This window comes from Diadema antillarum, unplaced genomic scaffold, assembly GCF_040938485.1.
Source record: "Diadema antillarum isolate AM-2024a unplaced genomic scaffold, OU_Dant_1.0 scf00000075, whole genome shotgun sequence".
Taxonomy (NCBI): domain Eukaryota; kingdom Metazoa; phylum Echinodermata; class Echinoidea; order Diadematoida; family Diadematidae; genus Diadema; species Diadema antillarum.
The window spans coordinates 1,837,033-1,853,841 of NW_027270964.1; the positions used below are offsets into that span (position 1 = coordinate 1,837,033).

The following is a 16,809-nucleotide window of genomic DNA, read 5'->3' on the forward strand; positions in this document are numbered from 1 at the left end:
GATTTATGAGGATAAACATCATTTCACTTTATACAGAATGAAAAATTGATGAAGTATTTATGAATGTGGCTATTCGCATTATGGGTTAGCTTTGAAGAGAAAGTTAGGGAAAATACCCTTTGCTGATTTTTTTTTTAACCTGAAGGAGCAAAAAGTTCTTCAAATTAAAACATTCTTTTTTTTTTAACAGAAAGCTCATCAGTATGGTGTTGTTAAGCTCACGTGCCATTGTTTACAATTGTCATAGAAGAAAAAACAGTGTAGTGGATATATTTTGTAAATTGGATTATGGGTACGATGACCCAAAATTGCTTCTGTCTCCCGCCCTGAAACGCGTGATTACCTTTTTAACCACCCTGGGATCCATGCTGAATACACGGAAGTTCTTGTCATTGTATACATAGACAAGTGGAGTAAGCAGCTCGTCTATCATGTTATACAAATTTACAAAATTCTTCCGTCGAGATGTTTTCATTGCAACTGATTGACAAATTGCCGTGTTATGTTATACTCTATTGATGTCGGACTTTGGTAATGTTTTACGGAAAATAAGGATTTCTCTTCAAAAAAGAAACCACGCAAAACAATCACGGACTGCGCTCTTCCGCAAGCAAACTGATGTAAAATCATCCAAATGTTACAACGCTTTCAATACACGTTCAGCATGCCCCACCTCCCCCTCGAAGTAGAAGAAAAACATTATTCGATCCATGTTTGTGTCATTTCTTTCACTGCCCATCACTTTGCGCGGACCCTGGCTGTTATTCATTGCACCCATTGCCGTGTTCTCGGAGATACAAGTTTATTGGCACTGTGGTTGGATTACAATCTATACCCAAGTCAACTTGTAGTCGTCACCTCATCTCAGTAAGTTTTAAGAAAATGTGTTTTGTGTTAAGTTGGGTTTTTTTTTCTGACAAGTCTTGGAAACCTACTGGCTTGGTGACCTCCATAATAATGGGATGATATCTCTGAAATACTCAGGGAACAGGCTTGCTGAATTTAGCATGACTGTATTAACAGTATTTACTGATACAATTATTACATGTAATTGGTTATATTTTCATAACGAATGTATCCTTATCTTTTCTTATATGATAAGCTTTATGCAATTTGGAGTTAACGATCATCTGTTCTGACAAGTTAATTGGGTTCTACCGTAATACGCTGATGAATGTTCAAACCTGACAAAGGGAGAAGTTTTTTTTAATGAATAAATCACCTGAGCAGATATGGCCAGAAGATTCCCCCATATTGATCATTATAATCTTAGAATTTCTTGTAATATCATTCTCTTTTTATCGAGGGAAGGGGTTCTACTTGATTTGATAATTTGTTGTCTTTCTTCCTCGATTCATTCTTTGTTTCCAGGTCCAATCATTTTGATGTATACTCTAATTCTTTCTACAACCTGATTCTTATTTCATTTTTTTTTAATTTTAGTTTCATTTCATCATGATCAGGGTATACATTGTAGTCTCTTCAAGACCTGTGTGTCTGTCCTGCTCTTTTATTCGAATCAACGCAATATCGTCTGTTAGGGTGCACGTCATCACGAGACCGACACCCACGAGTCATACAGCCCACGAGCTAAACAGCCCATGACTCGCACAACCCACGCGTTATAACAGCTCGTTGGTTCGACACTAAACAAACAAGGTCCGACACATTAAGCACCGTGTTCTATCTGTCGAACTTGTAGAGTTCATACTAATATCTGCAGCTATTCAGTTTTATGCCAAACTGCATTACTGATTTTTAATTAATTTTTTCTTCATTCATGTTGGTATCTTAAATTTGGTACGAATTTGTGAAGGGGTCTGGGACATTCCATTTTATTTACAGGTGTGAGCCCTGTATGACTCCTGGACCTGTTTTCAATGTCGAACTCGTGGGCTGTATGACTTGCGGGTGTCGGTCTCGTGGGATGACCCCGTCTGTTTTGCTTTCAAACAGGCCGACATAACAATAGCCGTCTCAGAAGCAATGATTACAGTAATCTCCGCATAGCTGGGTATGACTTGGTAGAGAAAAATCAGTCTATCCGATTTGACGAGAGCAAGGGGGGACTAAACTTGTCCTAGTCGTCCAGCCACCCATTTTTCATGTTCTGGATTATACGTCTTTCAACAACAGAGCAGGTTCATTAAAAAAGAAAAGAATGTACCCAAAACACTCACCACCCTTCACTCCGAGTCACAACTGACCCGGAACTGGGTCCGTTGGGGTCACACACCGTTCTGGGTCAGAAATGACAATGAATGGGGTCAGATATGACCTATTCAGAGTCATGAATTGGGTCAGGGTGACCCCATTCGGGGTCTTCATGACCAAATTCCAAGTCATTTTTGACCCGGAACGGTTTGTGACCCCAACGGACCCAGTTCCGGGTCAGTTCTGACTTGGATGTTTTAAGAGTGTTCACCTCAATGATTCAACCTCCATCAGTTACAATCTTCTTTGTCGTTGTTGTTGTTGTTGTTGAATCACTTAGATCTCAAAATGCGTCTACACCTGTACGTCCTTCTTGTGTTCTTGGTCGTAATTGGCGTCATGGTTATGACGTCATCTGCCATACTGGGATTTTGCACTCGCACTGTGATGTAAGTTTCACCTCCCTAAAGCCTATCAGGACCAGGTCAAGGACCATTAGGAAAGCATTAGAATCGAGAGAGTATACCTTTTTATCATCATTTCACCTCAGATATGACAGACATTTACTTCTTCTTTTTCTTCTTTTTTTCCTTCCTCTTTTATGGTACTTTCATTCTTTTGCTTCGTTGTAATGCGCCTTGAACATAATCAGAATAGAAAATAGCAATATGGAAATTTTGTCATAAAATTATGCATATATCATTATGTATTACTATAATCATTAAACGCAACGTAGTGTACAAATCACCCATGCAATGTTTACAGTTTGACTCTCAATAGCTTTCTCTTTCTTTTTCTCTATCTCTTTCTCTTTCTCTCTGTTTGGATAAAAAAAGTATCTCCACAATGAAGTTTGATGCAAAAAAAATATGTGTGACTGTTTACAAGAGTTGAATGGGTGCATGAGATGAGTTCATTGGTTTATCTGTGGACGTGTGGGTGTGATGTGCATGAGTGTGTAAGTGTGTGCCTACGTGTGTATTGATAACTATGATTATCATATTTTTAGTGTAATATTTCTGTATAATGTTCTTCTATTTTCAATAAGATGCTATATATTTGTTATGTTCATGTTATTGTTATTTGTCATTGTTGACACGTTATATGCTGTTTGATTGCATACTATATTCTATGATGTGCTACCTTTTAATAAGCCTTTGGGCTATACAACTTTGCATGTTTACTTCATCATTATCAAATCAAATCAAATAAGGGGTCTTCTGAACTGAACTGTACCGTACTGTGACAGGATTTTTTTCCGTCAGAAGCTGGAACTAACATTTACGGTATATACATTTGTGATTTCTTGTATTGAAGCGCTTTTGAATCTTCGTGGGTATATGGAGATGTGTTCATGAGTTTGTGTTGTTGCTGCCGCTGCTTTATTACTAGTATATGATACACATTTCGATACACAGGCCTAATTAGGGCATGTAAGCGATGTGCACTTTTGTATATGCATTATCCAATGTTATCATATACTACAAGCAAATTAACATCGTCATGATTATGTTCAATTTTAGTGATATCTGCCTGTATCCGGGATAGCAAATTAAAAAAAATTCCCACAAAACAAAACAAAACAAAAACAGTAAGTTTTGTACAACTGCCAGGATCCTTGTTGATTAACAAATGCACGTGATTATTCTGATTTTGTGGTGTACAATTCTATAGCAGAAATGAAAAGTTTATCTATGTTGTTATCACAGGCGCCGGAAGTGGGGGGGGGGGGGGGGGCGGCCCCCCCCCCCCCCCCCAATCCAAAAAGTGGGGGGGGGGGGCAAAACGCATTTTCGCCCCCCCCAAAAAAAGCCCCCTCTAAAAAAAACTAATAATAATAATGATAATAAAAATAAATGAATAAACAAAGAAAATAGAATAAATATGTATGTATATGAATAAAAGGGAAAAAATATGGCTACAAACGGCAGCTTTTGGACTGTAAAATGTCAAAATTTTCAAGCTCGCTCGCTTCGCTCGCTCGCATCCAGCAGTTGAACCCGGTGCGCCTCCCCCTTAATTTCTAAAGCGAAAAACATAGCTACGACGGCAGTTGTTGGACTCTAGAATGTCAAAATTTTCAAGCTCGCTCGCTTCGCTCGCTCGCATTGAATCGTTGTGCCATTCTCCTAATGTTGCTGACAGTAATTGCCAGTAGTTGCGCCCGATGCCCCACCCCTTAATTTCCAAAGCGAAAGATAAATATAGCTACAAACGGGAGTTTGGGGACTGTAAAATGTCAAACTTTTCAAGCTCGCTCGCTTCGCTCGCTCGCATTGAATCGTTATGCCACTCTCCTAATGTTGCTGCCAATAATTGCCAGCAGTTGCGTCCGATGCCCCCCCTTAATTTCCAAAGCGAAAGATATAGCTACAAACGGGAGTTTTGGGACTGTAAAATGTCAAAATTCTCAAGCTCGCTCGCATTGAATCGTTATGCCATTCTCCTAATGTTGCTGCCAGTAATTGCCAGCAGTTGCGCCCGATGCGCCGCCCCATTAATTTCCAAAGTGAAAGATACGGCTACAAACCCCAGTTTTGGGACTGTAAGAACGTCAAAATTTTCAAGCTTGCTCGCTTCGCTCGCTCGCATTGAATCGTTATGCCATTCTCCTAATGTTGCTGCCAATAATTGCCAGCAGTTGCGCCCGATGCGCCCCCATTTATTTCAAAGCGAAATATGTAGCTACAATTAAAACTCTAGTTTTGGAAATGTAGAATATCAAAATTTTCAAGCTCGCTCGCTTCGCTCGCTCGCATTTTATTGTTATGCCATTCACCTTATGTTGCTGACAGTATATAATTTGTCGATCGTTTCACACCGTCATTCCATAATCCATGTAAGGAAAACTTACAATGTTCCTCAATGACTGCGTTGTTGAATGTATCACATTCTGTAATGTATTGTAGTCCCATTATTGCTCACGCACACACGCACAAGCATACAGACCGTCAAAATTACTTTATGGTTCCCCCATGTTTCGACCCACCGTACGCCACTTTACATATATATATATATATATATATATATATATATATATGTATATATATATATATATATATATATGTATATATATATATATATATATATATATGTATATATATATATATATATATATATATGTATATATATATATGTATATATATATATATATGTATACATAAATAATAGATGTGTGTGTGTGCGTGTGTGTGTGTGTGTGTGTGTGTATGTGTATATTGTGTAACATATGCATGGTCTAATCTTGAGCCCCCTCCAATGTTTGCCCCCCCCCCCCCCCCCCCCCCAATCCAAAACTGCTTCCGGCGCGCCTGGTTGTTATGTAGTTATATATCTAATTAGTTATGAAAATCGGTTCTAAAATGGCTCAAGGCCGCCGCACACTATACCACTCATGACCTAACGACTGACAGACTTTGGATCCGAAATAAATCACTATATCCTCAGAATAAACACCGCTTGTTTATTTTAGATCCAAAGTCTGTCAGTCGTATAGTCTTGAGTCGTATAGTGTGCGGCAAGCTTTAGACATCAAAGAACAAATTAAAACACAGTGATTCTGATTTTAATTGTTACTCTATACCATTTGACAAGTTTGACATTGCGGTTGAGGTTCTTTTCCCCCATTAATTATCTGATTATTAACTATTAACCCAACCCTTCAACCAGTATTAGACCCTAAGTATGGACGAGAATAAATTGAACAAGTATACCAACCAATTTTCAGTTTTTTCCAGTGCTGGAATGGGTTAGTCACATGTATTATTATGTCTGTCTTCCAAACCAGAAAATATCGAGAAGTGTGCCACAGTTTTCGCCAATCCTACCAGGAGAGCTACATCGCCTGGTGTCCGTTCATCCAAGAATACAAAAAAAGCTTCAGGTATAGGGGCCCTACAGATTTTTCTTGCCAAATAAAACATGTTCCACGTGTTCGACAAAGAGCTCACCTTTTGGTGAGAATATCAATCTTGTGTCAACTCACCTCATGTAATCATTGTAATAAGCGTGCTGTAGCCAACCTCTTTTTCTTCTGTCTGTTCGTGTTTTCAATAGGGGCAATCCTTCTTCAGTAAAGAGTGTTTATGTATTCATCATTGAAGATTTTGATATGCCCCCCTACACCATGATAATCAAATCGTAAGCAATTCGTATTAATGCATGCATTTTCAATTCAATTAAATTCAATTAAGTGTTTATTCCCCCTCCCCCAGCAAGAGACAAAGTATAATGTAATATAAAGCATGCGTAAAACAATCACATTGTTTAATTAATTTCAGTCAAGAAGAGAGAAATACAAAACGAAAAGTGAATCGCACATTAAATAATAAGATATGATATAATTAGTATAACTTAAGAACACTTATGCATGCCTTGAAGGATAATAATAAAGTAGGTATGACAAAAGAGTGGTCTACTAGAAAGCTATTAGGCTTGTAATACATGGATCACTCAAAACTTGATAAATAAGTGTTCATCATCGTTTTTCAAACCGTAAGTTATTTTGAAGTACAGAAAGTACAGTTTCAGGCAAATCGAACAATGTTCAAGTTGCAAGTGTTGTTAACAGGTTGTATAAGAAACCCGAAATGGTGACTGGTGCGCGAAAATGCTGCTTTCACAGGATTATGTACAGAACCAACTACACCAATGACTGTCGGATCCAGTCCTATCGAGCTGTCGACTTTGAGTGTTGCCGTGGGTTCGCTGGGGACGGAACGCAATGCACTGGTACGTACGATCCAGTTTGATATCAGTCATTACAAAACACTCACACATGTCGACGTACATACGTATACGCCGTGAGGAAAATGTAATTAAGCACCATTGATATGATCGTACATCTCATATTAATATTGTTTGGGCAACTTCAAAAAGGTCACATTGATAGTTGCTTTTACAAAAGAAACCTATACGTATATGCAGCAACTCTAGTTATCGGGAACATTCAGATCCTTTATTCGCAGCGTTAAAAACACTCACACATCATTTTTGTCCTTCACAAATCACTCTTTATAATTCGCTTATGATATAACGGTCAGTTGCCATCTTCTTTTTCTCATTATTTCAGTTAAACAAGGACAAACATTCTTATTCCACTATAGGCAATTTGATAAATTTCATTTACATAATCCTAAAACGGTGATGGTTCTAAAATCTATAAGACACACCGGACCCGATATTTGAAACTCTCTTCCTTCTGAAATTCGAACTTTAAAGTCCATGTACATTTTTAAGAATACTTTCAAACAATGTTGCTCTCTGGATATCAGTGATCTCGGTGATTTTATCATTGTAAACGTACTATACATGAAATTCTTTCTTTAAAATTCTGAGATAGGCCTATATATATAGTAATATATACATAAAGCAGTTTCTATGGAATTTGGAAAGTTGGCAAGCCCAAATGTGAACTAAATTACTAAATTTACAGAGGGAAATCAAGTGGGGAAAGGGTTAATTGAAAGGAGATATCCCCTCCCACCCGACGGAACTTTTGCATTTTTTCTTAAAATGAAGTGACAAATCTGGTGCACATTTTTGATGAAACGTTTGGAAATCTGTCAATCTAAAAGTGTACTAAGCCTACGGGAAAATGACCAAACGGGGAAAGGGTCACTCACTCACGTCGGCCCGGCGGCCCGCATATGGAAAGGTTGTCTCTTTTAATACACACAGAACACGCGCGCGCGCGCGCGCCCTGTGTTATAACCTATGGAGACGCACAAGCAAAACCCGACATACTGTCATTAATGGAGAAATATCATAAAGTAAGTAATGTCCGTGGACTTGGGGCTAGCGGTTTTCTGGTATTAGGACATTTTTCTGTAGAATACTAAAATTAGAAGATAAATGGACTTCTAATAACGTCGGACTGGCTGCTCAAAAACAGCTTTGTGAGTTCACTTCAGAATAACTGCCCCATAGGATTGGCACACTTCCTGAAGTATTCGCCGTGTGATGCAGTGATACCTCCCTATTTGAAAGGCTGTATCTCCGCAACCGAATGGCACATGAAGCTGGGACTTCTACCATATTATGCGCCAAACAATTTTCTATCATATATGTCAAACTCATTGTGATTGGATAGTAGGTCTTGTCCGAATTGGCAAAAAAAAACTGAGAAGGTCCCGTCCTCGATCCAATCACAATCAGCGACACAGAGAAGCTCATTATGAAACATGACGTCACTGTTTATTCGTGGCTGCATTTGGACGAGTTATGATTTCATATACCGTGAGTTATAACGTAAATTGGATATGTATTTCTCATTTCTAAGTTTCCTGAAGTCAGCGGTGAACCCTTACTGAAGTTGCTGCACATGTATGAGAAAGCGACTGTCAGCAATATTATGATTGATACCTCAGTGAGTGTGTGTATGTGTGTGTGTGTGTGTGTGTGTGTGTGAGTGTGTGGTCAGTTTAAAAGCAGATAATGTAAACAATTTCATGAAAAGCATGTAATTCATGTCGTCAATGTAGGTTTAACCCATATAATGCTGTTTATGACTGCCCCTATGTTGTTTCTGCAGCATTTTACCCATATTCGACAATGGACCAGTCCGTATCACTGCTGTGTGCACGACGTGTGCGGCAGACCATGTAGGCTCATGAATAATTCAAAGCGTGCACCTTCGCGTTCTGTGTGTGCGGGCAGCGTGCACTTTCAGCTGTAGAATGATTTTAGTAGACTTTTTGCCATAAACCTTTCCATAGTGGGAGGGCATTCCCCTCCCAAGCGAGAGAGATTTTGATTTATTTTTCGAAATTGAAATATAGCAATCTGGTACACACTTTGGGTGAAACATTAGGACAGTTTTCTATCAAAAAGCAAGAAAATTGTCACATCTTGTGAATTATGGATGGGGTGAGGGGAGGGTTGACAGGGGGAAAAATGATATATTTGCCCCCTCCCCCCCCCCCCGAATTTTCATGGAGAGCAGAACAGTCTCAAACGAACTATATACCATAATAATGATAATGATATACGCAGTAGAGCTCGAACATTTCTCTTCAAAAATTTGAACATATAGCCGCAACATCATGATTCCTTTGCTCCTAATTTTTCCCCCTTTCTAATCCCCTGTTATTTTTGCTTCTATCCTTTGACAAATCCTGGTCTTTCTCATCCATATATTACAAACTAAGGTATCAACCCCCACCCCCCCCCCCCTCCCACTCCACTCCACTCTCTTCTCAACCTTGTTTTATCATCCACATGCAGACATTAACGAGTGCACTACTGGGGATCATGATTGTTTCAATGGAGCCACTTGCGTCAACACAATGGGAGGTTACAAGTGCGTCTGCTCTGCCGCCCATACGGGAATATACTGCAACATTGGTAAGACTTATTTGTGTGGTACACATTTTTTTCTTGTTTGATCTTTTTATATCGATTTCATTCAACAGCATTGTGCAGTATTTACTGCCATAATCTCTCTATTTAACAGGCCGACACTTTAATTATCAAATTAGAAAAGTTAAGAAAATAATACAGACAAAACAATTGTAAAAAAAAAAGATATGCATCATATTCCACTTGAATATGGAAACATATCGCTGTAGCTCATATTCCACTTTTTTTTATATAAGAGAATGATGCAAAGAACTAATAGTACAATGTACAACCGCAGAATGAAATGTTTTAGATAGGCCCTGTCAGCTCCCTTTCATATATAAATTTTAATCTGGCATATCTTAGAGAATTGACCATATCATATAATTCTTACTGTATTCATTTATGATCGTCCTATTATTGTTATGATTACACTAGCGGGAAATAACATTCTATGTAATTGTATCAATCTATGTACTTCGTACGCCTATAGCCCTATACAAGATGCCGCCACCCAAGAGTTGATGAGTGCAGACGGCAATTGTTGCAAAGAGGAAAGGCGAGAGATAAATGATAATGGGATGATGGTGGTTATTATTCCGAAGGTTCGTTATTCCAAAACACACAAATTGCGTATACCAAGAGGTTAGTTAATCCGAAAACGAAAAAAAAACAAAACAAAACAAAAGTGGGGAGGGGGGGGGGAGGTGTCGTTAATACGAACATTTCACTGTTTGGTGGCCTTATTCCGGGGTCCGTTTTCCCGAAGGTTCGTAATTACGAAAATAAGATAACGTGCATTAATCCAAAAATGAAATTATACGGTACGTTGTTTCGGAAATGTAGAGACTGCGCGTACGAACGAACTTTTGGAATCATGAACATTTTTGTCATTGTCATAATAACGAACCTTCCTTTATTTTCAGATAATGAATCTTCGGAATTACGAACTGTAACAATCGTAATGAGGACACCATGTCTTCCTGTTAAATAGCCCTGACGTGACAATCAGATAACAGTTGTAATCAAATTCGTAAAGAATTTTCATTGTCATAAACAGTTTTTCTTATCGCAAAGAAATTTTGAACATGTTCAAAATTTCTTTGCGACGAGAAAAACTGTTTACGACAACTGATAACAAGCCCTGACGAAACCTAAAATTCCCTATATAGAATTCGCTGCGCTCGGAAACATTCGCCCCTCAGTGAGATACACTATAACTTTCCTTAATCATATCATGTTCATATCGCAGACGTTGATGAGTGTGCCACAGGAATCCATGACTGTTTCTACGGCCCCCATTGCAATAACTCGGACGGAAGCTTCACCTGCTCTTGCCCGCCAGGTTACACGGACCAGCAGCCGTCTTACCCTGGAAGAAACTGTTCTGGTGGGTTTGTTTATCTATTTTGAATTTATTTCATGTTCTCTGGTTGTAGACCTGAATGAGCAGATGGGTAGTCCCACATCCTGTGGTCCGTCATTCATCACAAGTGTCTTAAAAGTGTGTTTGCTTTTGATTATGACGCTGTTCTTCAGACTCTCTGAAGTTGATATTACGTGTGTGTGTCCATGATTGTGTCATCAGTCTATCATTCCATGCAGAATGAACCGATTTACACACAAACATGCATATATATATATATATATATATAGACACACACACACACACACACACACACAAACACACTATAAATCATAACACTATATGAGAAGGAATCACCTACTGAAGTACTTTTGAACACGCTGCTCCTCCGAAGGAGATAATGAGAATGAATGATAAAGTGATAAAATGAGGATAAAGTGTATTGTTTATAAAGGAAAAAACACTAAAAGGCTGTTGCTAGCGAACTTGAACTTGAGACCTCGAGAATAAGAGCTCGTTGGCTTACCCACTGAGCCACAACGGCTCCACGTGGCTGGTATCCTCGATATTTGAAAGGGTGACGTTCGTTTTTTCAATGGTTCGTTATTTCAAAGGTTAGTAATTCACCTGCCCGAGTATACTCGGGACTCGTCCTCAACGGGTTAATCCAAAGGTTTATTATTCCGAAACACACAAATTCCGTACAACCATACAATTATTCGTTAGTTCGAAAATGAAATAGGGTTCATTATTCCGAATCTTTGTGGTGTTATTTCAAAGGTTCGTTACCGAAAACAAAATAAATTTCGTTCATGAGAGTGTTGCACGAAATGTTATAGGCCTATCAACCTATATAACCGCGCCGCAATATCACATCAAAACTGATGAACATTTTCCATACAGCGTGATCACCCCAGTGTATATACCCATGTATGCCTACTCGCATTGATGTTTTTCATAATAATGTGACATGAGGTGTATTGAAGCGAAAACGTTTATTTATCTAAAGATTGCTTGTTTTCAAACGTCATTTGTGAGTATGATTTATGAGTTAAACGGTGACTTTGGGCGTCACGAATCCGGTCGATGATGGGACATATGGTTTTATGGTGCCCCTTTTTTTCAATATCATTTGTTTCTTTTGGCTGTCTTCAGACGAAAATGAGTGCACTTTAGCGAAGCACAATTGTTTCAACAACGCATCCTGCATCAACATTCCGGGCTCGTTCAACTGTTCCTGTCCCACCGGATATCGCGAGGGCAACCCCGGTAACCCTGGGAGAACATGCTCTGGTAAAATATGCTCCCTGATAATATATATATGTATATGACCGTGCATCACAAAACAAACACAAAGTCGCACCCTTGATTTTACGTGAGGACTAAAAAAAGTGGAATTCAATTCAATTCGATGTTTTATTTCATTTTTCGACAAGAACATATAAACATCACTTTTTTGGTTCAACCGAGTCAATTTTGAGTTTTTCATATTTTTTCTGAAAGAGTTACCCTTCTTCTATATCATTTCTAAGTTTGGGATCACAAAAGGAATGGGAAAGTGTGTTTTCAGCAGTTTTTCTAGAACCCTTATTATCGAGAGTAGAATGATCAGGTATATGTCTTAGAGGCCGCTTTTAATTTCTTGAAATCCTTTGCACACTCTTCACTTTCAAGTCTTAATAACTTTTGAAAGGATGACGCTACTGCTTTGGAAGTGAGTATTAATCATGGACAGAATATGTTTATAGAACATACTTGATTTCAGCTTAATCTGACAATCCCTTCATTGTTGTTGCTCCGGTGGTTTACATCCTGTGTTTTGTCCCTTTCATGGCGCAGCTATCACGGCTTGGAAAGCGCTTGAATAGACCCTGAACTTCAGAGCCTCTTTTCTCAGTTCAGAGAGTGTGTGCTTTCTTTCCAGTATGTAGGTGATAGGTTAGGGGAGTCCGTTTGAATTGAGCTATACATCACTTTAAAGCTTAGAGTATGCTCTTTCAGAATCTGCCATTTACTAAAAATCCATGTCTGGCGACCTTTTTAAGGTTTTGTGAAGCAGGGTCATAAATATATATATATATATATATATATATATATATATATATATAATATATATATATATACATATATTTACATATTATATACATATATATATAATTTATATATATATATAGCATATATATGTGATTATATATATTAAATATGTTTATATATATATATATATTATATATATATACATATATACATATTATATACATATATATATAATTTATATATATATAGCATATATAATGTGATTATATATGTGAAATATGTTATATATATATATATATATATATATTATATTCATAATTATAATCGTTCCTACCGCGTTCCTATTTGTTACTTTATCTTATCCATTTATCCATCTTATCCATTAAATGAAGTTATAGTCTCCTTATCCAGTGATGACGGCAACGATTTTTTTTTTCATGAATATTGAGATTTTGTAGAATTCCCCATATAATTTTACTGATATTATTTCCCGAACTGACATCATTGTAGTCTAATTCTACGTAGCAATGACGACACCGAAGTTTTGAAGAATCATAACGGTTGCATCAATAGACGGATTTTGCTCAAACTTTCACTGATCAATGCTGATGTGTTCTACTGCCTCTTTCACAATCCATATTCATATTTTGACTTTGGTTTCCTAGAAAGTTAGCTGTAAATCATATCATTTACACGATAATTAGCATGTTTGGCAGGTCAGAGTAACCATAATATGCACGTTGTTATATGAATACACTATGACTGTCAAATTTCCACTGATGCAGTCATGCATTATCCCCAAACCCGTAGGTATAATAGTTACCCAAATGAATTTGTATATTCCGCCTTGTCTATCTTGGCAGATCAGGTTCCCCTTTATCAACGATGATATACAACGTAACGACTTTTCCTGAACCTGCATACATGAGGAAGTAATTTTCCACAGTGAATAGCCTTAGTTTTAGTACAGATTTGACACTGATTTTTTTTTTCTTCTTTAAGGAGATTTGAACCGGATAGGCCTATATACATGAACACAACAAGATGAGTCATTAACAGGTCACGTTGAGAGTTAACGCCATACAGGGTTACCGACATGCCAAGTGAAAATTGTCTTCCGGTGGTCGTGGTATAGTCACATTCACACTAACATGTGGTGGTAATAGACATTCAAAATAATGATATAGGTTTGCAATTCATTTTCGAATGCGGAATGTTAACACTATATGCCTTCGCTAAACTATTCGAATTGACATGACTGAGAGAACATCGTCCCGTTTGCTTCAATCTGTTTTTATTTCTGTATTCAAGTTTTGCCAATTTTCTCATGTCCCATCCACTGACTCCTCTCTTCTTTCATTTCTCGTCTACTAGTATATTGATAAACATTTCTTCACCCAAACCCCCGTCCTCCCTTGAAATTAACGGCACCTTGATGTGCTAGGGTCGTTTTCACTATCTCAATTAAAGCACCTTTGTACGTGCCTGTGTTTAAGATTTCTTCACATCTGATTATTCTCCTTTATTTTATTTGGGTTTTTTGGGGGGGGGGGGGGGAGGGAGGGGGAGGAGTAGTATTCTAAAGCTGTCCTAACTCATAATTCCACGTCTTTTCGCTTTCGCTGTGATTGTGTTTGTTCGTTTGTTTATTTTCTTGTTTGATTGATTGTGGTTGTTGCTGCTTCTTTGTACCGACAATTATTTCATGTGGGGAATAAAAAGAAATAAACTTAATTGGTAATCTCCGATTCTGTCTCCCATTCTCTTTGTTCTTCTATCCATCCCTATTATATAAACGTTCTTTATCATCTGTGCCATCTTCTTCCTTTGGTAGGATTCTCTTCTCTTTTTTTTCTTACCGTAAGGCAAAAATATTTTGTAAGCCTGCCTGTCCAAATTTCCCTTGCTTTCTGATCTTCCCATATCTCCCAAAACTTCTTAATTTACTTCTTACTGCTTCCTTCAGATATCGACGAGTGCGCAACACGAACCAGTGAGTGTCAGAATGGCTCGCAGTGCGTCAACACAGATGGAGACTACGATTGCGTATGCCTCCGTGGTTACACCGGGAGGCGATGTGAGGAGCGCGAGGAAATCTTGGCCTAGCCTTGGACTCTACTTCATCTACTTGGAGTGGAGCAGCATCCTCGGAACACCTGTATGGCACCCTCTCGAGTTGACTCCGATGCAGCTATACATAAAGAAGACAAAGTCCCTGATCTTTTTTTTGTTTACATCATAGATGTGATACATGTTTAGGTTTACGTGCAAGAGAATATAGTGATAAAAATGCCATTCGGGGCGTTCAGCCCACTAATCTATAGCATTTACTTGTCTAGGTCTACCCTGTAACGGGATAGAGATCAGAGGTTCAGCCGCATTTCATAGAGGGCATAACAGAGTATATCGTTATAAGGAGCAGTATGTTTGGCTACACACACTTGAGGGCTGATTTATCGTTCCATTTTGTCCAGACCAGCATTTTTTTTTATCTGTGTTACCAAGGCAGTTCAATAGATGGAGTCCCACCAAAAAAAAAAAAAAAAAATCCCTTTAAACCCCTGTTTGATGCTACCACTCAAATATATTTGAAATAGGCCACACGCCAAAGTGGATCTGCCTCTATTACACAGATAGGAAGACAACTTAACTTTCATTTAAGTAGTTATTCGTATCTCATTTTATAATGAGCAGCCACTCTCTCATGAAGATAAATAGTGTCTTCATGATAGCATACCGTTCGCCGTCCCTTTAACTGATAATCGTAGGCCTAAATGAGTGGTACGAAATGGTGAAAACACAGGAATGGGCGAATAGCCATCACGCAAAGATTAATGACAAAAACAAAGTATATGGATATGTCTGGGCACTAATCTGATCGACATATCAATTTATAAAGAACTATACTTTAAGATTATACCATATCAGTTTTAGTTGAATTGACTGGAAAAGGGGAATATGTGTAATAGACTTTCCAAGAGGTTACAGTTTCAAACATTTTCACAGCATACCGCTGTGATTTAAACTTTCATTGCACATATTTCTTCATAAGATTGACTTTACTTGTATAGGCCTATGTTTCATCATTAGGTGCATTTCATCTCATTTAATGAGAAACAAGCAAAATATTCCCGAAATTATTCGAGTTCAAGATGAACCTTTCGATTGCTCAAAAAAGTGGCAATATCAAATCCTAAACATCCGGGGAAGACACCTGTGGAATTCTTTTGCGCATCCTCAGAAAACTGACAAGTATTTGAATTAATGATTGAACCTCCAGGACCAACTGATCTTGGAACTACTTGTTTATTCGCATTGTTTGTTTCTTTTCTGGCGATTTTGTTAATTTTGTCACAGGTCAGCTATAGTGTCTCTGCATTTTACTGTAGTTTCATTCAATGTTCATGTTTTTCACGTATACCTGTGGTACTATACGCAATATTTCTTAATACAGTATCAAAACTTGCCATTTGTACCCTTTTTGTGTACAAAGACATCTTTTGGTATATTGTACTCTTTCACGAACTGATAAATAATAGGTAGAATCATCCATGGGTTTTGTTTTGGTTAGTCTTATGTAATTTTCTTTTTGTCATGGTGAGTGATTTTTTTAAATCTAATCTTTTTGCAAAAATAAACAAATTGTTGTACACTTACATAATGTAGAATGTAATTCTCCAGTCTTCGAATCTATTTTCATTTGTTCATTCATAATCACGCCTTCTCAAACAAGATTGAGTGAAAGTTGTGTGAAGCCGAGAATCCAACTGTGGTAACCTCAAAGACACTCATGTAACCATGACAACCGCCACCAATATACTTCACATGAATCCAACATACTGATACTGTATGTTAAGGGAACGCTAAGTACTGAAAAGTATAAATTTTTTCTCACATTTTGTGCAACCAGAAGCTGG

The 16,809-nt window shown here is 37.9% G+C and overlaps 1 long non-coding RNA gene across 1 annotated transcript; it reads left to right on the forward strand.

Annotated features, from left to right (window-relative positions):
• The first annotated feature begins 736 nt into the window (after positions 1-736).
• On the forward strand, positions 737-6,038 carry LOC139717398 (uncharacterized). Its single transcript, XR_011709965.1, has 3 exons — positions 737-867; positions 2,495-2,603; positions 5,942-6,038. It is a non-coding gene; the product is annotated as an uncharacterized lncRNA (long non-coding RNA).
• The last annotated feature ends 10,771 nt before the right edge of the window (positions 6,039-16,809 follow it).